The following is a 27,916-nucleotide window of genomic DNA, read 5'->3' on the forward strand; positions in this document are numbered from 1 at the left end:
ATAACTAAAGCAGAATAATTAAATAAAGCAGTTTTTGCCTAAGTTATGAGCATACATTTATCCAGACGGATCAATAACGCTGTGTACTCTGTTTTGCAAAAATCTGGCTTCTGGGAGCCCTAGTAGATCAAGCTGTCAAAACAACTTTCCAAAAGTTGGCAAAAACAGTTAACCATGATCACTCTGATGTTTGATATGAAACCTATTTCAATGAATGAATTAATGAATGTCTCATTTATGTGCCATACGTTCTGAAAAAAGGAAAGGGGAAATTGAATTTGCTGTAAATAAAAAATGTATCTTCAGACATGTTATACCAATATATTTAAATTTCATTCAAGATCACAAATTAAAAGGTTCACTGTTCACAAGACACAAAACCTAAACCCATGTTTACTGGTGCCAATAAAATTTGCAAATATAGTTGTCTCGTTTTCCTATATTTACAAAGTTAATGTTAAAATTATATTTCAACAATCAAAAACAACACTGTTACAACAAACCATGCTGTATAATAGTATAAATATGTACCAAGGTAATTTTTCCAGTTGTTAGGGTTTCACCCACTCATTTTTGTGGCGCTGTAGTGCCATAACTGTCACAGGGTATACTGAAAGCTCCAAAGTCAAGTTATGACCTACTTGGGCCAGATTATTTTCAAATGCAGAATATAGTTCATGCAAAGGTAACCTGAATAGGCTATTTATATGTATTACTAGTTTACCTGAGTCAAACAACATAATTTACTCTACTAATTAGTTTATTACATCCGCCAGATCATTTCAGAGTACAATTTTTTACAAATATATTGGACAAGTGAATTTTATAAATTAAATATCATGATGAGCAAAAAATCAACCAATATATGAAGAAATGTTTACACTCTTCAGCGGCGAGAAGAAGAAAAGTTTTTATTTTATTTTATTTATTTTTTTAAATGTCGAAAAAGTCGACTACAAAAATATACAATTTTATTGTACATGTAGTATATGACTCGTCAAGAATATTATACCTTATAAATATACATTTAAGTACAATCATATACACATAAACGTAAATAATAGAAAAAAACAAATAATGTACATTATATAATAATAATACATTTTTAGCATAGTTTTGCTTCCATAAAATTGTTAATAGAATAAAAACTGCATTCCAACAGCAAATCTTTCAGTTTTTTTTAAATACACAAAGTTGGTTTTCTGATTTTAAATGTAGTGGTTTTTTTTTTTTAAACATATAGCAGAGTATCTCAGACTATTTGCAAAACATTTTGTACGATGTTGTAAAATATGAAAATTATTTTTTTTTCTTAGTCGAATAATTATGTTAATTGAAATTCTGCAGTTCATTCAATTGTGAATGAGCAAATATAAGTAATTCATAATTGTATAACGATGGTAATGTCAAGACACCTAAGCTTTTGAAAAGTTGTCTGCATGAGGTACGATAATTTACATGCATTATTATACGTACAAATCTTTTCTGTATTTGAAAAATTTTATGAGTCCGTGGAATTACCCCAAAATATTTTTTCCATATCGTAAGTGAGGTTCAACATAACCAAAGAAAATAATATTTAAAGCATTTAGATTAGTCAGTTTTGAAAATTTTCTCATAGCAAATAATATTGAGCTAATTTTTTTAGTTAAATGAGCAATATGAGATTTCAAATTAAAGTTCTTGTCAGTATATATAAATAGTATTTTGGTTGAATTTTATTGAGATATATTATCACCATTAATCTATACAGTTGGGTCTTGCAAATTGTGTAAGTTAATTAAGTTTAAAATGCAGCCACGTTGTTTTTGTGTTATTAATTCATTAGCCTTAAACCAATATATGATGTCCCTAGTTAAAATTTTAAGATTTGCAAATAACTTAAAAGGTTATCTTCATGTATAGGCCTATATATATTAGTGTCATCGGCATATAATACAATTTTCCCACTCTTAACATTTTTAGGCAAATCGTTAACGTATATAAGAAAAAGCAAAGGTCCTAGTACAGAACCCTGAGGAACACCAACAGATATGTTTTGCCTATCTGAATGAACATTATATTTTATTTTGGTTAAGGGATCTATATGTTGTATTACGACTACTTTTGAACGCTGATACAAGTAAGATGTTAACCAATTAAGCACTGTATCTCTTACACCATATGTGCTTAACTTTTTAATTAATATTTTATGGTTAACACTATCAAAAGCCTTACTTAGGTCACAAAATAGCCCAACAGGATGATTCCTTCTGTGTAGGTCCATAGTTATAATGCTGATAAATTTATAAAGTGCAGTTATCGTCGATTTACAACGCCTGAATCCATGTTGACTGTTCACTAAAATTTTATTTTTTTCAAAAAATGACATTAATCTATTAAACATAAATAATTATAATATTTTTGAGAATGAGGACAGAAGAGATATTGGCCTATAATTCTGACAGGCGTCACGAGGACCTTTTTTATGCAAGGGAATAACTTTCGAACACTTCCATAAGGTAGGAAAATAACCTTGCATAAAAGATTCATTATAAAGATATAACAATGGGTTAACTATATAATCAATACAAGTCTTAATAATAAAATCAGGTACAGCATCTAAACCTGATGAACGTTTACCTTTTGATTTATGAACTACTGACAATAACTCCATTTTAGTTACAGGAAATATGAAAATAGAAGATGATGTATAGGTTGTGCCAGAAATGGAGGCTGTATTGTACACATTATTATTAATAATCTGATGAACACGGAGTTGGTCATGCACTATTTTATAAACTTTTTCACTAAACTCATTAGAAAAATTCGTTGCTCTTCTGGTTTTGTCTTCTGCACATTTTCGCTCATAGGCATATCGTCCAGACATTTTTATCTTTTAACGTTTTCTTGCTAACAAAATATTTTAAAATTATTTCTAATTTACCAGCTGCAAGTTGTTTACCACTAAACACAACATGGCGCCAGCAGTTACAACCATGCGAGTCAAATAAATATCCTACTTATTTTAACGTAGTATTTTCAAAGCAAATTATTTTTATTATAATACTGAATAATTTTAAAAATTGATGTAGAAACTTCGTTACAAGTACAAGTAGCTATGCTATACGTGTTGGAGTTTTTAGTGTGATTGTGTGATATTGATTTTAGCGCGGTCATCTGTGTCATGGCGAATGACGAAATAACAAAAAAAAAGGGTCCATCATAAAAAAAAGCCTGTGCAACAATTTCCTATTCCAGTTTCCTCCCCATGTATTCAAACGTGTTGTGGCATGCTTGCAGTTTGCTGGGAGCAGCATCAGTTTGGTTATTTAATAGCCACACCTCGTATACACCTTTCATGACTCGGTGAAATGCTGTTTCACCACGTCCATAGATATTACTGCGATTATGATTCTACATGGAAATGTGATGTTTTCTTATTCTTGTGGGAATGAGATCGTTGATGAATGTATATGCCGACGCTTGGAGGATTGTCGAAGACTTGACGTCCGCTATGTTATTCCAAATACGTGTCCAGTTGAAGTATCTGCATTCAACTTGTATTCTTGGAATAATGTTGACTGTTTGGCAATATTTGTTACATAACAGCCGGGTAGATACAAACTCCCCGTCGGGCAAGTCACTGACTGTCCGACGCAACTCTAGCACCGCCAGTACATATTTCTGCTGAAGAATTCTCTCATTCGTCCACACTCCATGATGTAATGCAGCAACGTCTCTGTCGTTGGTCAGTAATCGTTGCACAATAGTCTCTTCAAATAGGGCTTTGGGTTTGAGTTTATGGGAAACCAGGCATAATCCACCGTGCTCAGGTTTCAGTGTTATCAGTCTCGACTGGTGCTTGAGAAAAATTTACGCCAGAGGAACCAACCTACGTATTGAAGTATTTGAGCCTCAGTTACACTTGATATTGGTATCAGCTGTGCTACATACCATAGTTAAGAGAGAATGTATATATATATAAGATGGACCAGTCATAAAACGTTGACATTTCTAAGTCATGCTGCTACAAGGCTTCCTCGTATATTGTTCACCACAGAGTCCCAGTTAACTTCGTCCATTGGTCTTGTATTCTGCATGAATATGATCCCTAATGTTTGGAGTGATTCCGTTCTAGTGTAGGGTCGCACCTTGAGCAGTGTGTTAGGGGCCATCTTGATGTCTAATATTTTCCTCTTTACTGGGTTGGCGTGGGCTGTATAGACACTGCTAGGACTGGACAGTGTTATTTCTGTAACTGGTATTTATTTATTTTCCCATGTTACACAAATTATATCGGCATAGACACTGCAGATAATCCGATAGTCTTCAATGCTTTTTCCTGTTAACCCCGTTTGGAATGTTCTGATTAGTGGTTCTATATATGTACAAACAGTGCCATGGACAAAGAACATTTTTTGCGCACTGTATCACGCTTGACTTTTAATAGGTGATTTTTATTATGTTAAAAAAAATTTGGCTAGTGTTATGCTTCCAATGTATCTCATCGTAAGGGGTTACTAGTATAGCGATAAACAAATACATTTCCTGAAGTATAGATGTTAACAATCGTCCCTCCTCTTTAGGTCCTGTAAAAGGAAGTAAATATTTTACGTGTATTTTAATCGATGTTTGAAAAAAAATAGAAAGACTAAAAAATACCCTGTTCAAACTGGTGTAGCAAACATAAGAATATTAATATAAAAATAGTTAATGGTAAAAAAGGCGCACAGGCTTCGTCTGAAATTTTGCAAGGCAAGTAGAAAAAATTGTAAGTCAATGTTCGTTAAATCTAGTGTTTATGATAATATTATAAAAATTTATTTTGAGTGGATGGTAAATCAGAGAAAGCTGAACATATAACTTGTTCTTTTTTCAGACATTAACAATTTTTCAACTTCTTTTTGTCTTAATTTTTTAAGAAAAACTTAACTTACCTTTTTCTGGTGAAGGAGTAGATACTAATCAAAGGATGCTACATCAATTTCAACAGTTTCTATGCAATAATAAACGCTTTTAAAGAAGGGTGTGAAAAGACCGAAGACTATCAGTGTCCAGGACGGCCCTCAACGTCAAAAATAGACGATAACATTGAACAAATTGATCCGATGGCTTGCTGAAATGACAGGAATCTACAAAGAATGTTTTGGATAGATTTTGCATGAATCATTTAACATGCGGATGGTTTGAGCAAAAATGGTACCAAAACACCTCACTCCCGAGCGAAAGGACTCAAGGCAGAACATTTGTACTGACATCCTAAACAACATCGCCACTAATCCAGATTTGTTAGACCATGTGATTACTTGTGATGAATCGTGGATTTGGGCCTGTTTGGCCTGTTTGGCCAGTTTGGCATAGTCGGTAACGCACTGCGTTCTAATCCCGGGCAAGACATTGAGTAATTTTTGTTGTCTTTATAATCTCCTGGTCACTCGCCAATACACCAACAACTACGAAAACCACCATAACTACAAATAATTCGGGGTTACATAAAAAATAAATTAATAAAAAGGTTGGCATGATCGGCTCACTGGTGACTGTCCAACTTGCCAGTGTGCCACTCATTTGTTTTAATAGAAATAAATAGGATAAATACGGAATTCTTAAATAAAGATACCAATGTTTGAGTTCTGCCGCTAACAATATACTTCATTATTTTCTTCTTTTATTAATGCATTTTTAACACCGTTAAGAAAATTATAACGATATTTGTTATTTGTTCAATCATTTGCTATAGTAAATTTAACTACGTTTCTCACACCGTTTGTTTGGTTATTTTACACTAGGTAGGTTTATAACCTTCATGTTTTATTTATAATAAAATTGAATCTCCAATCCACAGTTTTTATCCGTGCTTGATGTATTATGCACATTTCGCTTGTAAAAATAGAGAAATATAATTTTTTAAATAAGAATAAATAAATAACATTTCAAACCCCTTCTCAAAAATTTTAAAGTAAAATTTTTGTACTTCCTAATAAAAGATTAAACAGTTGATTTACAAAATAAGAGAAAAATTACTATCCACATCTTATTTAGAAAATAACAGGAATTTCGTCATCTATATGAAATTTCCAAACAAAACCTAACCACCCTTTTCCACCCCATAAAGACAAAATTACCCCACAATCTCCTTTTACAATCCCATAATGGAGAATATTGGGTACTTCTGGATAATATTTTGATCAACTGACGAATAAAGGAAATGAAAGTTACAGTCTACATATGTTTCAAAAACTAGGATAACTGATTACATAATACTTCCTAAAACCACCTCATGTACCTTTCGCTCCTCCCTCCCCTTAAAAACATTTAGTTTTATGTGATGAAATTTGGCACATCTAAAATGTAAAGAAGACGAAAATTACTATCAATATAATTTATTTTGATTAATAATACTACTTCCATTCTCCAGCTACTAGCAGTTTTTTTTAATAAAACATAAAATTTTTGTTTTCGAATAACTGTATAATGAAAGAAGTCTCATTTCATTGTTTAAGGCATGTAAATGCTGGGTACTTCAGTTTATATGTATGTATACATATAACTCTATATCCTATGCGATGTAAATTATTTTTCTCTTGCAATATTTATGTAGCCAAATTTTCATTAATTTTTGAAACAATTTCATTAAAACAGTTAATTTTACAAATCAATTATATGTGTTACTCCTTATTCGTGTTCTACGTACACACACCTTTTTTATGATGTTTTCTTGCCCCCAATTGATTTATCAGAATAATTCTAAGACAATGACAATTTTTAAGTTTTTGTGACACTTAGCTAAACATAAAACATACATTTAGTATAGCATCTTAAATAACTTCTCTATTTAGTGCAAAAAAAAAGTGGTTCAGTTCAAAATAACTTGGTGTTTGGTGTATAGCAACTGTTGAAAACACTTTGGATCATGGTTTCAATTTTTTTTGTCTAATGAACTTGAAGCTTAATTTTGTCCTTTAAACTTATATTAACCCTGCTTCAATAAAGATAATATTTTGGTAGTTATAAAAATATCACAGGTCAGAACATATATGCTTTATACCTCTAGATACTTGATGATTCTCAAATAACGTTTTTCTTACACAGGAAATTTATTTTTGTTACCAAACAAACTTAAAAGTTGTGACAAAAATGTTGAGCAAACTACTTTTATTAATTATTTTTTAATTGCGTGAATAATAATTTATTTACACATGCAGACTTTTGTGTCGCAGCTGTTTTATTCCGGAATTCTTCCTAAGTTATCACTTTCACGTGGACAAAAAAATTCATTAGGAGTTGAAACTAATTTTTTTTTTTTGCCGTATCTTCAACGTTTATAATTGCCAGCAAATATATTCCAGATGCTAACAAAATGTACTCTTATTACTGAGAGAAAAAAAAAGTTTTTTTTAAACGCGTGATTTTACTGAAGGTCTTTGCTTCGTGGTGGCAGATGTAAAAAAAATGTGGCTTTTTTTATGTGATTACCATATTTTAAATCAGCTGTAATAAAATTCCAGTGTTTACCGTGTCGGCGAGATTTCTCCCTCCCGCTATCTGCTTGGTAATTTTTTTTTCTCGTCTCCTCTTTTTTCCAGCGGCTTTCGTTACGTTCCACCCCCAGATTATTCCTTTTTTTTTTTTTTTTTTACTCCTTTCGCCTTTCTCCGTTTCCTTCCGGAGTGCACGAAGGATTCGTTTGCTTTGAAACGCGTGCCTCCGTAGGGGAAAAGAGGTTGTTGTGGATGAAGATGAAGGAGGAAGGGGGTGGAAGAGAAACACATGTGCTATGATGAGAAATCCTGTCATCCTCTCGTGTAAATGCCACCCTCATATCCTTAGGCGCTCCTACCCAACAGGCACGTCTTCCGCTTGTCGAAGAAAACACGAGCAGATAACGAAAACAATAGACGCGTAGGCGGCGATGCGTTTTATGTCTACGGGAGGTACATCGATTAAGTGATCAGTCGCTGCTGTTGTAATGGAATATTCCGAGAGGTAGAGGGGAAGGGGAAATAAAGAGCTCATTAATGGCAAATTTTTTTCTATTCCCGGCGAATACGCGACAATACGCTCGAACGCGAAGACAAGCGAAAGTTTGCACAAAGCCGCACCCAGCGATGCATAAACAGCCAGACAAGGTTGAACAGAAAGCACGATGAAAGGAAAAAGAATGTATATAGCCTTGCGCGTTCAGCATGAGATCGGTGTTTAGAAAGTCTGCTGAATCGTAATAGGCTCTCAGGCTCGTCTGCGACAGCCTATCCCGGCTGAAACGATCTCCGTCATTGAGTTTCAATGGGAAAGGATCTCTGAAGTAGAAAACCATTGTGCGTCAGATATGGCTCGTTTGAATTCCGAAACGACCGCGAGACTTAGTTTTGACTGCTTGGATGCGTAAATGCGTTTTCCCAGGTATGAAATGGTTGATATTTAAAAAAAAAAAATTCACCATTCGCACTTGGAACTAGTTCAGAAGTTAACGATAAATTACAATTGCATTTATTTTTTTTATTTTTTTGGTTGTTAAACTCGCTGTAAACCACACAAAGAGTCACTGTGTTTACATGTGTACGCTTTTTAGTGGTTAGCATCAGACATATCAGCGAAAAACGATAAGAATGTAATTATCATGAGCTCAAATATATTTTACTACCAGTGTATTTGCTGAAATCATTGTTATTAGTTTCATATAAACAATTTTAAACAGCCCTGCATTTATTATTTTTAAAAAAAGAATACATGAAAAAATTGACACTTATAAAGTTTGATTAGTTAAATTGTATTACTCCAATAATTTTAAGAGAAAATCCTAATAATTTAACTATTGTGTCCATAAAATTATCAGTTGCTGCTATACTTATTATAATAAAGTTTTATTTACAAAGATTATTGCGTAGTCGGTGGAAGTAAATTTTTTTTCCCTTATCCAACAATATTTACAAACACTAGCATGTAAGTAACACTGTATCACACTTGACCTTACATAGGTTGTTTTAATAATATTAAGGGAATTTTTCTTGTGTAAGCTGTTATTGGCATAGCGCTAAAGAAATGAATTTCCTGACCTATAGCTGTTAACAATGTGCCTCCTCTTTAGGTCCTGCATATGAAAGTAAATATTTTACGTGGTTTTAATCGATGTTTGAAAAAAATGAGAAAGACTTAAAAAAACCTGGTTAAAAAAGGTGTTGCACACGTAAGCAAATTAATATAAAATAGTTAATAGTAAAAAATGCCACATTGGATTCGTCTGAAATTTGCGAGGGAAGTAGATAAAAATGTTAAGTCCATGTTCGTGAAATCTGGTCTTTATCATACCAAAATAAATATTAGTTATAAATAGGTAAGAAATCAGAGTTATGTCTTTTTTAGACATTTAAGACTTTTGCAAATTCTATTTTGTCTTACTCTTTACAGAAAAACATGGACTTACCAATTTCTGGTAAACAAGTAAATAATAATCAATTGACGCTACATCAATTTCAACAGTTTCTATGGCATGATAAACCCTTAATGTTGAAAATTATACATTTTGCTACGTTTGGCAAACATAACACATACAGTACCTGGATTACCGAGCTTTGCTCGGTATTTTTTGACGTAACAACGTCTAATAAATCGATGAACGCCAGCTGCACGCACGAAAAAGGATGACTCATTGTCCCGTTGCACACATTGTCCCGTTACGCTGTGTCCCGTTACGCTCCTTGTACTCTTGCGCCGCATCTATCTCTCTTCCACTCGATTGGAACGACCATCGATTTGACTTTTTCGAGGCACATTAAACTTGAAACACTCCCATTCGTTTCTTACTTTTCCTATCATCGTCCTATCCTTAACAGAATAACACAGATTGGAAGAAGTTAAATAGAATACATGTATAAAAGTTATAGTTAAAATAATATCTTCGTTAAAGTAATAAACATATTTGAATTAATGAGTGCAAATAAACGTAAATTTATCAATTAAATTGTAGATTTAATTTCACTCCTTTGTATCCATACAAAATAGTGATAATTAAATAAAAATTATTCAATTTTATTCATAAAACTATGCCATTATTTCATCAATGTTTTATATGACGTTGTCACGTTAAACTATCGTCCGTAAACCAACTTTACAGACAACCAATTTTTTTTTCTGTAAATTCTGTTTTTTAGAAATTGTATTAAAATGCGAATTACATACTGATGAAATGATGAAACATGAATAATATTTTCCGGTCTGGTTATTTAAATAATTATCACGAGTGCACTTTGTTTAATATTTTATTAGAAACAAATACTTCATTTTTACAGTTAATCAATCAACTACGTAAGTATATATATATATATATATATATATATATATATATGTTATCACAGTTTTAATTTTGAAATCGGGTCTTAATCTAATACTTCCTTTCATACTATATTGCGGGTATGTCGAGGATTTTCATTGGAAGATGGACTTTTAACGTAATTGGTCGCTTAACTCTAGAAAATGCCACATAAGATGCCATGCATTAAGACCGGACTTGACTTTAAGTCAATCCCAACAGATTCGAAAGTTTTCCCTTGGTATTTATGGACAGTCATGGCAAATACAGATCTAACGGGAATTTTTATGAAGCTGCATGGTGCATCCCAGTTGTCCTTTTGATGAGTCAAGGGTTATCCTTGGTATATGTACTTCTTTGCCGGATTGTTCACCAGAAACAATTTTTGCCTTTATTATGTGATTGCACAGACTTGTTACCATGAGTCTTACACCATTGCATAGTCCTTCTGATACGTCTAAATTACGAAAAAACATTATTAACGCTTTTTTTTTTCAATTTTAGTTCGTGTGGTGGCAAGTCTGAAATGTTCACACAATTGAGAAATTCTGTTGTAAATTCAACTGCTCCTTCAGGTTGATCTTTCATTGAGTCATGGATTTAGTAGATGTTGTACCCTCCGGGAAGTTTGGCAACCATATAATCATTAAATTTTCAACATCTTTGTTAAGATAAGCGAGTATTGCCCTGTCTTTCATCCCCTCATAATTTCCATTGGCTAAGCAGTTACCAAATACTTCATCAATAAGATTGTTGCTTGAAATGATATTCTGTGGCAGTTCAATTCCTTCCATAGTATTTAGGGTCAGTTTGCCTTTGCCTAATTTTATCAAATAATTAGCAAATTGTCGTTGCTCTATATCAACGCGCATATTTTCTTCTAGTTTAAAAGTCTTAAAAACGGACCATAAGAAGCATCGCTTGATAGAAAGATCTAATAACTCAGTTTTATTCACACGTGGATGTACAGGCAGACATTGGTGAAAATCTCCCCCTAGTACTATTGCTTTTCTACTGAAAGGGAGATCCGAATTTCTAATGGATCGTAAAATTTGATCAATGTTCTGCAAACCATATTTTGGAAGCATCGGAGCTACATCCATAAGAAAAATATCTATTTCTGCTTATTGTCTAGCTTTAGAAGAGTTAGGTTTAATACTTGTGGCTGAATCTGGTGTCAGTGGTACTTTTAGTCCAAAAGTTTTATGAGAAGTCCGTCAATTAGGCAATAATATGGAAACAATACCGGTAAAAGCCGTGCATTTGACTCTGTATCGTTTTCCAGTCAGTTAGTTGCTCCCAATTTAAAAAAAAAAAGTATTATTACTCGCAAATAGAAGTCAGGAAGAGTCATTTATGTTTAAGTTGATTATTGAAAACACGAATAAAATGACTTTTTCTAAAAATGAATCCTAGCTAGATCGATTTATTGTACCCGAAACCCCTGCATTCTAAATTTCATGAAAATCGTTGGAGCCTTTTCCGAGATTCAGATTATATATATATATTTATGTTAATATATATATGTACCTATATAAGAATTTATCGTTTAAAGATATAAGATATATGGCACCTGCTGACAGTGTTGTTGCAGTCATTTGAAGTCATTGAAAATTAATTCACATAAATAGCAATGAATTCACGGGGGGAAAAATTTAGTTGTCTTTAAAGTCGATTTACGGATGATAGTTTAACGTGACAACGTCATAACAAAACATTGATGAAAGTTTACATACTTTTATAAGTAAAAGTTGTATCATTTTTATTGAATTATCACTATTTTGTATGAATACATAGAAGGAGTGAAATGAAACCTACAATTTAATTGATAAATTTACTTTTATTTGCACTCATTAATTCAAATATGTTTATTACTTTAACGAACAGATTATTTTAACTTTAACTTTTATACATGTTTTCTGTTTAATTTCTTCCAATCTGTTTTATTCTGTTAAGGATAGGATGATAATAGGAAAAGTAGGAAACGAATGGGAGTGTTTCAAGTTTAATGTGCCTCGAAAAAGTCAAATCGATGGTTGTTCCAATCGAGTGGAAGAGAGATAGATGCGGCGCAAGCGTACAATGAGCGTAACGGGACACAGCGTAACGGGACAATGTTCGTAACGGGACACTTTTCCGGGCATGCAGCTGGCGTTTATCGATTTATTAGACGTCAAATCAATAATTTGTTGAAACAAGTTACTTTTAACTTAAGAGATTTAAATAACTTAATTATATAGATGCTTTCAATTTTGAAACATGAAATGATAAACTATATTTTGGCCTAAAGAATTGTTGAAACCTGGGTGGCGTCTCCACGTTATTAACAGCTTTTTCCAGTAAATTTATGATATCTTGATCGCAGACTTTCCCGGCGAGAGATTTAACTACCTCTAATTCAGCGAAAGCCTGCAAACAAGGTTTTAGTCTAGAAGGTAGAGGCTTATATGAGCCAACTGGATAAATGGACCACCTACTTTGCAGACACATTCTCATTGGCCAAACCGTCATCCAATCATTGATATCCACAGGGACCAAACCCCGCTCGGCTGCGGATTGCCATACTTATAATACTCTGCCGGAATAGCAGGCATTCAGTCGATTGCTCTAGAAGATGGCTGTGACATGGAAAGCCGAAACGTCGGGCGCATTATCGTTCCCTTGGACGTGGTCATGTCCCAAATGTCCATAAGTAGTTTAAGGTCCGTGATATTTTCACTGAGCTACTTCCCTCATCTACACGTCCTGTATATGTAAGCTACCTACAGTTTTAACGTGTATTAAAAAATTCAGGATGCATTGTTGCCAGTATTTGCCTCCTTTATAAATAAGAAACAAATAAATTTAAAGCACAAATGATTCCTAGAAATATCTCCACAATGCCTGTTATAATTTTTGTGGTTATAACACTCGACAGTTCTAAGTTACCATTGTGTTAATTTGTGTTTTTCTAAGTTACGATGGTGCTTGGTTGTGTGTTTCTAAGTTTTTACTATTCAAATATGTGTGGTTCGGAGAAGTGTGTTTTTAAGTTACGTGTTTTTTTCTAAGTTATAATAGCTCTAAATTGAGGGTTTCTTAATTAAGACGTTTTTAATTTTTTTTTCTGTGGATCCCCTTTCGTTCCGGACGGGGTGTCTGCTCGACATGGCGTCTCGCGTAGTGAATAATAAAAACACTCCTGCTCCAAGCGCGCTAGGCCGGATGGATGAAGTAGGTACGTCCGGTCTCTCAAGTTCTCGCTACGAAGACCGCCTCCCCCCTCCTCCACCCCCTTACACACCGGGGGACCAATGCGTGGAAGCACCGACAACTTTCACCGGGATTGTAACTAACACTCACGTCGACGCGTGGCAATCTCCACATACTACCGAAACACTTTGACGCACAGTCGATGACTACGTCAAACGATATGTTTTATTTAACTTTGTGACTCAAATCTGAAGTAGTTAAGTACAGTCAAAACATTATGATCATAAAAAATGGAAAAAAAATTAAAGCTACTTAGTAGTTATTATATTGTGACAGAATGTATAAACAAGCTTTAGGACATTCAGAAAATACAAAGAAAACCATAGTTGAATTCACATTGCCAAGTAAATTTTATAAAAAAATTTAAATCTTAGATGAAAATTTTATTAAAACATTAATATAACCCTTAAAATGTGCCAAAATCAAGCTATAAATAATTTTTTTTTATATTTACGAAAATTTTAAACCACTCATACGTAGGTTCTACGAAAATGTTTTCGGGTATTCAAAATGTGTTTGATGTTTAAAAAAAATACACTTGAAATATTCCATGAGACGTAAAACGTACTGAAATGTAAGAGCTTAAAATATAGAGATTCGTTCGGAAATTAGGGAAGTGTTTCCGAGAGATCGTAAAGAAAGCGTACATCACACTTTTAGTTTAAAGTTTAATAATTTTAAATGGTTTTAATCAAACATTTTAGCTTTAAGAGGGAATGATTCACATGTGCCAAAGCATTGACACCATGTCATAATCGCAAGTTCGTTAACAGGTCCTACGCCTGGAACACATGGAAAATTACATAGCTGATTGAAGAAGTCGTTAAAGTCGAATTTTTTCCACAAACATTTAGTTTAAAATGTTTTCAAAGCAATTCCCTGTGTCATTTGACGCCATAAAAAATAATCATAAATTTCTACTGCTATCTTGGTTTAAAGTTAAAGACATTCAATCTGGCAATGACTAATGCTTCTCATAATGGGTTCATTAATCTACGCCAGTAACTCAAAAACCGAAAGAAATAACACATGTAAGAAATAAAATAGCCGTATTCTAGAACACATTTATAATTGTAATTAACGCAAGACGCAAATAAAATGAAAATTGTGCCTAGCATTTCGGCTTGCGTTTCGCCTATTATATTTGGAGTGAAGCATTCCGAAGATTTTGAAAGATGCGGATGTTACCTATGTGTAAAGAAAGGTGCGATTTTTTTAACGCATGCATCAATTTTTCAATAGTTAAAATTTCCGACAACGAAAGAAAATAATGATGATGATTCAAATCATAGAAAATTCTAAGGGTTATTTACATTTTTTTAATTTCTTGGATACATTTTTTTTATGTTTATCTTATCATATTAGGTTTGGTGATATTTTGCTATTTTTGAGCTTTGTTGTTTTCAAACGTTCATTTTGAATCTTTAAGCTGTTGCGTTTCTTGCGAAGTTACTCCATGCCTTAAACTAGAAGTTTAAATGTGTATTGTTTAAGTCTGCAACAATAACCCTTGACTTAAGAAATTATTAAAATCTATATTAGAATTCCTTCCAGAAAATTTAGTTTCGAATTCATTCGCAAAAGAAAACATTGTGTACATTTTATACCTCTTTAAAATCTGCAAAAAAAAATTTCATATATACGTATTTTAACCATCTTCAAAAATAAGATTTTTTCAGAAGCTTTCTTACAATAAACTAAATTATTGATTAGTAGCTTAATTATAAAAGACTTTTTTCAATTATTTATTTACGGGAATAAAAACCGGTTATAATGTGAGCATGAAAAGTAAGTAAATATGTTTTTGAAAAATTATTTAATTTTTTATGGCAGAAAAAAGTTTACCTTTCACTCAAACTGAATTTTATAAAAATAATTTTTTAGCGATAAATGGAAAATTTAAGTAGTAACTAATGATTATTTATACATAACTAATTATTTTTTAACACGTTCACTGTAGCAATACTTATTCAGTCATGAAGCTAATAGTTTCCTCATATCCATGCAAAGTTACCAAAAAAAAATGTATTAGTTACTTGTGATTAAAATACTTCAAAAATTAACCATTTTCTTTAATTTTAAGCGAACGAAGTGCATTTACTGTGAGAAATTTTGCTGCATGTTTAGTTGTTTGTTTTTTGTACATCATACATTCATTGTTTCAGATGTGGTCAAAAATTATTTTTGATCATGCTTTGTACCAATACCTGAAACCAAACAATGCACAAATCTTTAGTAGAAAGTTTTAGGATAAAACTTTCCATTTATTTGTGTTTTCGCGTTATCATTAAAATGAAAATTCATTTTTCGACCTAATACCCAATCCATATATTATTTACTGTAATTTTTTGGGACTACACATTGCTAAAGAAAAATGGAAGTATTTGTTTTAACTATGTATTAAAATTTCCCTACTGAGGTTAAATATTTAATATACAAGCAAACGAGATAATTTAATAAACGTTAAGGAAGTGGTGACTCAAGAAATCTCATGAAGGCATGCAACCTACGAAAAAGGTTAAGTTCCTTTGATAAAAGGTGTGTGACTATGTTAGCCAAATAGTGTTTAATATTTAAACATTGGAAACGCATTTTTTCCTGATATATTACGTCTTATCAATAATATTTAATATTTTTATTTCATAGATAAACTGGAAACTAATTATTTGATAGAAAGACATTTTCAAATTATATAACATGTTGTTTTATCTTGCTATTGTGCAAACTGTACGTTTACTAAATTTAATAATATTATATTATTGTAAAAAACTATTTATGTGACATTTTAAACATAACTAAACATATGATTACTATACATTAATTATAAAATATTGTTTTATATATAATAAAACGTAAAAATTAGTTTTAAAGAAACAGAAATAAAATTTCATTTATTTATTGTTATATAACTCATAAAAAAGTTTGTTTCAGAAGGGATTCACTTACTTTATCAATTTCAGTGTTAAAAAACAACAGGGAATTAATTTTTGGGATTCTATCGGCCGGTAGAATACAAAATATTCCCTGGATTTGGGAAGCCTTAAAGTAGTTTGCAACCACATACACTCGGAAACTTAATCACATAGGGTGATTGGTTTCGAGTGGTCAGCAAACGAGTGTGTTGTTTTCAAACCAAACCGCACCCGCACATTCGAAGCCATTAAAAAAAAATGTTCATCGGTCGGAAGGCATCGCTTGGCGAACTTGTGTTTGTTAAGCGAGCTCCGAATAAGAGAAATGAAAATCTCCATTTGTCATTAGTGGCCGCAGATCTCACAGCTGTCGTGCCATTGTTGTCGAACCGTTGTGATATGGCGTAAAGAGGATTTCATCGACGTGTGGAGATAATGGGGGATTAAAAAAAATATTGAAAGAGGCGGAAGCCGCAGAGATGAGCGCACTCCAGTGTTTAGATGACGAACTAATCAGCCGCAGCACGCAAATAACACGTCTCATTCATCGTTGCTGGGGTCATTATCCCCACCGGTGTTGTTGGACATACCATTATCATGGTACGCGTACATTACTGGGAATTGTGTACCATGAGCTACACTCGAACAATCACGGAACTTGCATGGTCAATATCCCAGCCGGTGTTGTTGGACGAACCATCATCGTGGTATTCGTACCAGTATAGAACCGTGTGTACCAAGCACCAATAAAAATTTACCAGAAGTTCACGTCACATTACAAAATCAGTGAAAGCAAAAATTTTAAATAATTTTTAAAATAATACTGATAAAAGTTAAAGAGAAAAAAATTATTATTTTTTTAAATTATATACTTTTTCATTTTCTAACGAAAATTTTATTATTTATAATACCAATTCTAAAGCTTTGTTGCCTATTACTTATTGTTAAAAAAAAGTGTTATAAAAATATTATCCTTAAGATTTTATTTTAAAAATATATTTTTTTAAACTGGAGTAAAAAAAGTCTAATAAAATCGTTAATAAATTTATATTTTTTGTCTTTTTAAATGATGATTTCGCATTAAAATATATATACTTTTATTTATATTCGGAAAATATTCGCATGAATATTGAAAATGCGAATCAAGAAAAATGCGAAATCAGTACTTTTTATGTAACGTACTACGACCGGACATCGATCATGTTATATTGGAAACCATGTCGTTCACTGCAGCAATCTCAGATCCCAGACGAGGCGGTCTCTGCTAATGCTGTGCCGACACTTGGAATGTGATCCGTTCCCCGCACGAATACAGAAACTTCAGCATTTGACACGCAACGTTCCGTTACTGCCTAGAGGAGATCCATGTTGGAGTACGCACAATAGCGTCTTTAGAAAACCAATTAATAGTACCATCGTCCAACTTTTTATTTTTATTTTTGAAATTGTAAAACAAATTTTTATTATTATGATAAATAAGCCTATTTTCCGCGAATCCTATTATTAATATGTAATTTCATTCCGATTCTGTTTTACAGTGTAAATATTTTTTTTTTGATATTTTGGTCTCAGTAACTGTTATTTAATAAGTTTAAGTAAGTATACTTTTGGTCAACAGTAATTACATAATTATAAAAGAAACAGTTCATCTGAATCCTAATTTATTGTTCACTGATACGCATTTCACGTAAAAATCTTATTTTTTGGAGTTAATAATAAAACTTTTTATTAGGAACATATTATCAAAAAAATTAACACTTTTATTTAAGATGTATTAAGAAATTATAATTATAAGTGAAAAAAAATTAAGTTAAATAGAAAAAAATAATGTTTAGCGAAAACAAAATTCAATTGCTTACATCGGATTCGATTTAGAAAACATTAAACAAATACATGAATAAAAAAACTTATTATTTTAAAAGTTAGATTTTATTTACTAAAGTTAGGAACATGTTTCAAAGCTTTGTTAAGCTGGAATACTATTGGGATAAAATGTGCATTATTTATTTAGTATTTTAAACTAGTTTATCATACACATAAATAGTTTTATTTTGGCAGTCTGTCTAGTTTCTACAATTAGTAAGATATAAGTATTTAACAGTAACATTTGCAAAATAATTTAAGGAAATATTTATATAATGGAATTAGTTGACAGCTACATTTTTAATGTCATTTTGATACAAATTAGTAATCAAAGTTTAAATACTAGATAACTCCATTGGTTACCTTTTTTTAAATATTTGTATGACCTTAGAGGTGACTAAGTGAAGGAAATGAATGAGCTTATAGCTAACGTAATTAGCATAGTAAATTTCACCATAACACGATGTGTATTTTAAATACGTATGTTTTGATGTTGTTGCGCCAATACGCTCCAATGTAAAGCGAGCGCGCCCGCAGCGTTGAACGGTTGGCAGCAGCAGCAGCAGCAGTGGTGACAAGGGGAAAGCGACGCAACGCGCGCAGTTCACATGAGTGCAGTCAAACGCACTGCCGCTGACGGTGGTATGTTCGAACATCTACTGTGAAGGCCGGTGGCCATTATAACAGTGTTAGTGAGCGGCTAATTATTGTGCAATTCTTCGTCACAACTCAACTTGTATATAGGCCTACTGCAAAAAAGGGGTTAGTCTGTAAAGTCGGTTTACGGACGATAATTTTTATCATTGATGAAAAATTTCATACATTTAATTTTTAAATATTATTTACAGTTTTTGCAAATATAATTAAATTAATTTGTTTAATTATAATCACGAACAATTAGTTAAAAAGCCCGCCTTAACCTTTTTGATATTATAGAATATTTTCTCGCACGGTAGTTGGCCGGTTCTTGCACGCTCAGCTCAGGTGGGACGTGACAATTTTTTGTGCGTGCAGCCGGCGTTCAAGGATTTAAATAATTATTTTAAATAATTTTCAACTAATAGTATCATTGATATAACGATGGATAATTTAACGTAGCATGAGATTTGTTTAAAAAAGGAAATTTTTTGTGTAATCTAAAATACTTTTATTAATTTTTAATGATTTTACATTCTCAGCACACCCAACTCGAGCAAACAACCTCGTTACTTCCAAGTTGGAGTTCCACTTCAAAAAATATTGTAAAATTCCGAAAAATTCCAAATATTGGAAATAACCAGGAGAGTTAATAAAAGCCTTAAAGTAAAGCCTAAAGTTTGACTTATATATTTAAATTTTATTTGTATCAGAAAATATTGGTGACAACCTATATTGATGTGACTTGCTGAAGTGATATTCCAAATTATTAATATTTAACAAGTGTGTAAAATATACAAAAAAATAAATGAGTTATTAAAAAAATTAATAATATAATGCCTGGATATGTAAATGTCAAATAAAATATCAGGCAGTCCCACTTTTACAACAAACTAACTTTCGTGCAGGTGTCCGAACATTTAGAGCAATTAAAAATAAAAGTATAATAGAAAGTTCATTTAAAGTGAAATACATAACATGATTAATAAATTAGGTTTATCTCGAAATCAGTTCTGGTTGGGATATAAATTTAATACTCTCGTTTGCACAGAGCCACTTTCCTTTTGCGGGCATAACGACGTACCGACTGTAGTCAGGTTGTAAAATAGTTAAATCACTCGTAGAAGTTATTTAGAAATAATTTACGTGTGCATTATTAAAAAAATTACTTTCACAGTTCAAATGTCTAAAGGCGCTGACAGCTTCTCAACAAGCATTGACTACAGGTTGCATTTTACCATAATAGCGTGTTGTGTTACTGAATATTGCCCTCCCAAAATGTAATTTTTAATTTCTGGTGTGCCGTTTGTTTAAAAGGGGTTTAAGCTCACAGCTACTAAATTTCATGACGAATCCAGTTATGAATGTTTATTTTGAACACAGCAGGGGCTTAAAAAAAACAATCATCATGAGGGAATCAAATGGAGTAAATAAAAATTGCAGTTTGTAGAGAATATTCGCGCAACACTAAACTAGCAATAAGTCCTGTATGGCTTAGTAATCACAACTTTAGCCAAATGTCCCTTAAGGCTGGTGTGTTCCTTCAAGCCAGCCTGGTCCGTTATGGTCGTGCGAAACTCAAATTTATCCGCAGTCAACTTGCGGCATAGCTGACGTGGTTCCACGCGCAAGAATCAGCCTAACGTCGCAGCAGTCAGACAGCAACTTTCTCTTCGGAAATCAGTGCAGTACACACTTGCACGTATGACTGACTTCTGTATTTGTGACGTCAGTGAAAACACCGCGACCCTCGGATTGTGCAACCAAGTCCAAACTTGCGTGGATTCGCGCGCCACCAGTAAATTCCGATGGCTTATTCGCGTAAATTACCATTTAAAACTACAACGCCAAAGTATCTTTATAAATAATAAATATATTATCGATAAATTAAGTAATAAATATAAATAAACTAAACACATTTACCAAGAATGCCTCTGGATAAATATATATTTGCGTCGTTTGAATGTCATTTTTTATACTATGAACACACTTTAAAAATTTTGAATTACGCTAGAAGCATTTACAAGATAATTATTGTTTCATATTTAATTTTATTTATTGTAAATATTGTTTAATTATTTAAAAAGTTTAAAAAGATAAATAAGTGATAAAAATTTGGTTAGCTTTTCTAGTGTGCAAGAATACCTAATACCTTTCGTATGGAAATGTAAGTAGATTAATGGGCATGAAAAATAATGGCCACGAAGGAAATTTAATTAGCTCCCACCAAATTTATTTTTCTTCTTGCAAGATATAATCAACTATTGCCAGCTTTCATCTCTTTGGCAAGGAATTATCGTGCCCTTAACTCCATGCCGCTAAATTTACTCCACAAGAAAATGAAAATACTTTTTTTGTGTTCTCCTAAGGTTATACATCTGCCCACCTTCCCCATATAGGGTGATTACCTTTCACCATGATTTGATGATTGGACTCTGAAAATTTTAACGTTAGTGAAATGCCTAAAAATCTCAAATCAACGAATTAGCAACCATAATACTGCAAACATTCGAGATTAAGATATAAATAGTAACTGTGTTGTGGGATTACACCAAATTAATTGGTTTGGTTTTATCTACAATCATTTTCAGTTTTGTTAAGTTTCTTCTAATTTTGGATCCAGAAAGAATAATTCTGAAACTTTGAAAAAAAAAGTTTCAAAAAAAAAATATTTTTGTTTGTGATTACATATTTTTTTAACGGGATGATTTGGACTGTTAAAATGTTTATAACATGCTGTCAGAAATTAAAGTGAATTATGTTGTCAACGAACAATGTATTGCAAATATAAAATAGAATTCTTCGTTGTTCCAGTGAAGTAGATCGAAAATACCTCGCTGGATGCCAACTGCCCACTTCTGTTATTGTAGTAGCTAGGGTATAATTGGTTTTGAATAAACAATTTTTTTTTTTTTTCATACTTCAACGAGAATCCTGTGAGATCGTTTCTAAGTATCCACAAATTTACTAAAACAACAGTAAAAAACAAAGACATCAGGTAATTTTAAACCAGCTTTCTCCCTGAGTCCCTTGCTGGGTTGAAGATATATTTTTCTCTTGTACACTGTTAGAAATTACAGTAAATTTAAGTACAATAAAATAAACAAAATGTCCTTCTTAATTTCAAACAAATGAATCTTCCTAGATACCACGGAGTATTAAAATTTCTGATTTGTATGCTTCGTTTTAAACAAAAAGGGACTAAATGTGAATGTTCTTAATGTAGACTTAACCAGTTTTTGAATGTTTCTGTTAATGTACCGAGAATAACCTGTACAATGCAAGTATATGTTGGGGCTGTAAATTTATGAATATAGCCGTATGATTGTAAGATTTTAAAAAATTAGTTGGACTGAAAAAAAATTGGTTGTCTGTAAAGTCGGTTTACGGATGATAGTTTAACGTGACAACGTTATAACAAAACATTGATGAAATTATTGATCCAGAAGAAAAGGAAATATCATATTCAGCCATTCGAAACCAACGTTCTTCGTAAATTGAAGGTGAAAATTTTTAACAGTGTAGGAAACGTGAAGGAGATTGCCGTGAAGCGTTAGGACGTTAAGCTCAAAGCATTTTATATTTCCAGTCTGGAACATCGTGTATTTTTTTCTTTTGTTTTATTGTCGCTTTTTTTTAACAACTTTTTCTTCAATCACAACACAATTCCTTTCTTGTATTTGTCGTTTCTGTTTCTCAACAGATAGTCACTTAGTGTCTTATCATGGGTGTAAAAAGGCGCACTAATCTGCGTAACTGTCATAACTTTAGTGACTTTTTACCCCCATGATATTACAGTAAGAGAATATCCATTTAAAAAATTTGCGACATATAGAATAGCAAGTGAGTTATGGAGTAAAATTTTTATAAAAGAGGTCCTAAATAAATGAAATGACAAATAAACGAAATAAATTTCTTTCACTGGAGTGCGTTACAACTGAAAATTCATTGATATATCTATAATGTAAAGTAATTTGTGCTTGTATGAAAGTAAGTATTGAAGTGAGTAAGTATGCAAGTGCTCAAATAAACAAGGTCACTATAATAAAAAATTCCATCGAGCACCCCACTCTTAAGCCCCTCCTCACCCCTCTCCAACAATCGAGCACAGGGGGGCTTATCCCCACTCTTGATAGTGGAATTTTTCATTGCGCCTCTAGGCGTTACACTCTATGATGACGTCATAGATAAGATTTACTCTACAGTCTGTAAATAAGTTTCATTTCAATAAAAATACACTGTGAGCGAATCTTATCTTATCTTGTCCATATATGTGTACATGTAAACCTAGGTACCGAACAAATACATGTGTTTTCATATTGTGAATGCACCTAAAATCTAAACTCATACACGAAATTTAAATTAGAATTTTTGTAAGTAATACCGAGCGTGATAAACGTACGCAAATAGTTTTTTTTTAAATTACATTTCTTGAACCGAATAACTCATAGTCTCCGCATCTGACACTAGAATTGGCTGCCGGAGCAGCCATATCGACTATTTAAATAAACAGCTGCGATGAAAGCGAAAAAAAAAATTGAAAAAAATACTAATTTTATTAAAATACTGCTTACCCTGTCAACATTCACTAAACAAATAATATTTTAATGTGTCCCTTTGTAACTGTGAACTTTGCTTTGCACCATCCGCTACAAATGGCAGCACCGTGGTTGCACATTTATATTTCAAACGACTTCCGAACCATTCACAAAATTACTCCTAGCAAATGCCGATACCGAGAGCTAAGATGTTACACATAGAAAAATTAAAATCATTTAATATTTTTAAATTTGTCGGTCGGCTGCTGAATTCGGGCGCTCCGCATTGCTTCGTGCCACACAATCGCGAAGCAGGCTTTGCCCATGGAGTGTGCGTGGGTCTTACGGGAAAGGGGGGGGGGGGGGTGGTTCACGGCTTCCCAGAAAGAGAGAACGCTGAGAAATCGCAGGTTTCGTGTGGGTTTCATTGCTGAATAATTGACGCAGGCGAGATTGGAGTTATGCGCGTTGGGATTCCCCCGCGACCCCTCCAAAGAAGAGGGAAGAAATATTCCAACGCAACCCCCTACGTGGTTTTAAGCCAGGTTCATGAACTACGCCAGAAACGTAACGACGCAACAGCGTAACACGCAACCGACGCAAGAAACTCACAGTCGTTTATAAAGCAAGAAAGTCGCAAAATGTTACCACACGTACAACTAAAAAATGTTAGTAATTGATTAAACAAATTATTTTCAATAAATATGGGAATGTATTAACAGTGTAAACATGATTTATATAGGAAAAATAATACTGTGGGTTTCTATACACATAAAATAAGAGCCTTTAAAAGTTTTCGGAACACCTCAAAATGACCGTCGAAAACGCTAGCCATTTCCCAATAAAATTTGGAAGCTAAACAAACTGGCATTGCGCTATTGCGCCTTACGTAGTTCGTAAACCGGCACTTCAAATTGTGACTTCTGAACATTTTGCATACTGCGACTTGCGTAGTTTATAAGCCCGACCTTACAGGCTCGGTACCACCCTTACAAATAAAATTACTTCGCCTTAAAATTCACTCTCTATTTTGGTCGAAAATAGCTCACCCGTTCCAGTAACTATCGTACCTAGTGGTTATGATATTTGCTTGAAAGCACTATGTTTTATATATTCATTTAAGTCTTGGAAAGCAGTTCAAATTCTAAATATTTATAGTATGAATATCATTATTCTTAAAAGATTTGTTTTCAATAAAAAATAATAATTAAAGAAAAAACAAGTGATTTAAGCAAAATGTTTTTTTTTTGCCCTACGTGTATAGTATCAATAATAAGCAAACTTTAATTGACTTGTGCAACTTTCATTTGGATACCACAAACAAAATCGCACGTGCAAAAATTATGTACTTCTGTCGGAAATGGCTTTTCTTACTTAAATATGCTGCATTTCTAAAAAGTCTATTTAAAGAAAACTTTACTGACCACTTGGTCACTTCAGGACCGTTTACATTTTACAAATAAAAGTAAATAATTACTTTAATAAATATTTTCAATTTTACCCGCTAAAAAGTTATTTCACATTCATTACCCACATTTAGCTTATTTTCTTTAACAATGAAAAGTCTGGAACTTATTTATAATTAAAATAAAAACTTTTAGTTAATAACTTAGTTTGTGATAGAAATTTATAAAACAATAGCAAAATAAATGGATATGATAGTGATATATTAGATATGTACTAAAAAGGACTGCTTAGTAAAGGATGTAAAAACTAACATATGAAAGGAAGTATTGATTAAATAAATGATTGATTTATCACGAACCTTAATTTATATAGTTTAATTTTGACCGTAAAAGATATTGTTACTATAATGTGGGGAGATGTATGTTCGTATGGGATAGTCAAGTAGGTTTTCTTCACTGTTAAATTTATTACTAAATTTAACATTAATAATAAATAATTGTACTTGAAAATGTCAAATCGCAAATCACTGGCACTTAAAAATGTTTATCCTCAATGTCTGTCAAGTTCCGCAGTTCGCACTACCCACTGGAGCTAGGCTCAACAGTTGTTCGCCCCTTACCCCATTCCAACACACACACACAGTCTCGCTCCACTCAGTCACCGCACTCTCCCGGTGCAGTCAAACTCCACGTCACGCCACTCTCGGGGGTTTCTCTCACCCTCTTCACCGATGTCCCGCTTCCCTTCGCTCCGAATCCTTTCAGAACTCCCGAGGAGGCCGGCGTCGCTGCTTAATTACTTGAAGGTGCCCATGCTCGAACCGACGAGAGTGGCAGTGACGAGTCGCGTCATTCTGGGCTACCTGACGCCCGAACAGTCCAGCAGAGCGGCAAACATCCGCACTACTTCGTGGGGTGGCCACGGAATTCCCAAGGCCTTTCAGCGATAGATAACAGTATCGAGGCAGGACTATGTGCGTGGTGCGGAAGGGGAGGGGGTAGCGATGACCCTTGAAATTCAACCAAACATGTGTGGCATACCTTGCGTCAGTGTACAGCATATGGCACGGTGCGTGACTCCAGTGGCCGTGCAGAGCCACTAGCCAGCTCCGAACCTGACATGTAATGCGATACAGCGTTAGAAACACTATCCCCTCCTTAAATCTGTTCATCCCGAACAGGTAACGCATCCCTTCCAGCATATTCCCTCAACTGATCCAAACATACTACTTTCATCCGCGACCTCGTTCCTCTTTGGATGCAATATACCACATCAATTAGCCGCTTCAAGACGTCATATGAGCCTTACCATACTGCCTGAAGCTTAGGGCACCTTCGCTTCCTTCGTTGCGGGTTCTACAGCCACACTATATCGCCCTTATGAAATACGGTTTAATTAGACTTCAGGTCGCACCTCGTCTTAATTATATTCGTCGCTAATCGAAAATTTTTGTGGGCTTCTCCATGTATAAGCACTATTCGCTCCTCTAAAAGATTAACTTAATCAGTGGTGCTGGTAAGCTTTCTGCGAGGACTACCGAACTTGATGTCACAGGGCAACCTCAACTCCTGTCCAAACACAATACTTGCAGGGATCTGTCCACTGGATTAATGGATGGCAGACATATATGCAATTAGGAATAACTGGATGTGTTTATCCCCGCAATCTTGGCAAGGTTTTCCTCAAGATTTCCGGCTGTGGTGCTGTTTTAATTATTCCCAGCAACCAACAAACGTCCTAAAATATTGTCGACTCGAAGTTGCGGCCTTGGTCGGAGTACCCCAAATCTGCAAATGAAGTTTTTGACTTTTGCATCTGCAATGGTAGTGGCTTCTTGGTTAGGAAGTGCATAAGTCTCTGGCCTCTTACTGAAGTAATCAATTGCTACCAGAATATGCTGGTTACTATCTTTAGTCTTTGGAAGTGGTCCAGCTGGGTCAATGGCCAGAGTTTTGTTCACACCTAGATGTGCACCAGAGGTACCATAGAGGATTTCTTTCAACACCTCTACCGCTATACTCTTTGGAATCAGTAATTACATGGTAACTACTTTTGCATTTGTACTATCACATGCGTTCAATAGCATCCAATTCACCATCCTCAAGAAATCTCACAGTGCCCAATAATATTCAACAGCCCTTTTTTTACAGGAAATCACATGCCATATTGGACATCCAGTAAAATTCTCTAGACAGCTTATATTATGTGCTAGATCAGGATCTTGTCGCATCGCTGCTTTCAAACTGGCATTATTCCATTTTTATTCTCCATTAGTTATTTCTGTTCGCCGAACATCTTCGATCCCCTCATTTTTATCCGCCCTATTGCAATGGTTACAGTCTACCTTGCAAGGCCTTCGGGAGAGGATGTCGGCATTGCTGTGAATTCGGCCTTTCCTGTTTTCTATCCGACAATCATATTGCTGTATCTGTCCAATCCACCTAGCAAGTTGTCCTTCTGGATGCTTGAACTGTAGTAGCCACTTAAGTGGGGCATGGTCAGTGTATAAAAGGAATGTTCTCCCATAAAATTGTTTGCATATACTTCCACACAGCCAAGATTTATTGTCTTGTGACACAAAAGTTGCACTCAAGCTTAGACAAGACTTTGCTGTAGTATGCTATTACTCATTGATTTCCATCTTTAACCTGGGAAAGTACAGTACCTAACCCATCTCAACTTAAATCAGTGTCGAAGATGAACATACTATGTTGATGGAGGTAGGCAAGAATGGGACTAATACACAGGGATTCCTTAAGGCCATAAAAGGCAGTTTCACATGCTGAAGTTCATATAAATTGTCTCTTGTCCTCGGTCAGCTGGTGCAATGTTATTGCAATTGTCGAGAACCCAGGTAAAAACCGCCTATAGGAGGTACAGTGTCCCAAGTAACATCTTACGTCATGCTTTCTCTTAAGTTGAGGCCACTCCTTAACAGAATGTATCTTCTCAGGCTCTGTTCGCACTCAATCATGCGATACAATATTCCCCAGGAATGTTACCTCATGCTGGAACAA

At 33.7% G+C, this 27,916-nt stretch overlaps 1 protein-coding gene across 1 annotated transcript in view; it reads right to left on the reverse strand.

The window, feature by feature from the left end:
• Positions 1-27,916, reverse strand: part of LOC134539046 (uncharacterized) — a 50,625-nt gene that overhangs the window by 17,080 nt on the left and 5,629 nt on the right. The window lies entirely within an intron of this gene.

Source organism: Bacillus rossius, chromosome 14 (assembly GCF_032445375.1).
Source record: "Bacillus rossius redtenbacheri isolate Brsri chromosome 14, Brsri_v3, whole genome shotgun sequence".
Lineage (NCBI taxonomy): Eukaryota > Metazoa > Arthropoda > Insecta > Phasmatodea > Bacillidae > Bacillus > Bacillus rossius.